This window comes from Bison bison, unplaced genomic scaffold (genome assembly GCF_000754665.1).
Source record: "Bison bison bison isolate TAMUID 2011002044 unplaced genomic scaffold, Bison_UMD1.0 scf7180017849837, whole genome shotgun sequence".
NCBI classification, from domain to species: domain Eukaryota; kingdom Metazoa; phylum Chordata; class Mammalia; order Artiodactyla; family Bovidae; genus Bison; species Bison bison.
Genome location: NW_011480410.1, coordinates 6,031 through 6,277, shown reverse-complemented (window position 1 = coordinate 6,277; position 247 = coordinate 6,031). Strand labels below are relative to the sequence as shown.

Here is a 247-nt window from a genome sequence, read left to right as displayed (position 1 = left end):
TGACTGCTTTTAAAATGAAAAACCTCTGTAGGTGGATGTTTTGACTAGTTCTCTGGGTTATGTCATCCAAATTTTAGTGAAAAGGTTACATGTGGCACCCAGTATAAAAGGCAAATGAAGATGGCCAAATAAAATTTCAAGTACAAATGTCTTAAAGATGAATTAGGTGAAATCAATACTCTTGAAATTGGAGGAGCTCTTTGAAAAACAGGTTCAAATATAGTTTCTGCTTTTAAAAAAATCATAG

General features: G+C 32.4%; 1 protein-coding gene across 1 annotated transcript in view; it reads right to left on the bottom strand.

The window, feature by feature from the left end:
• LOC104994362 (sodium- and chloride-dependent neutral and basic amino acid transporter B(0+)) overlaps positions 1-247 on the bottom strand; it is a gene marked incomplete at its 3' end in the record, with an annotated part of 17,402 nt that overhangs the window by 16,122 nt on the left and 1,033 nt on the right. The gene's annotated exons all lie outside the window — the stretch shown is intronic.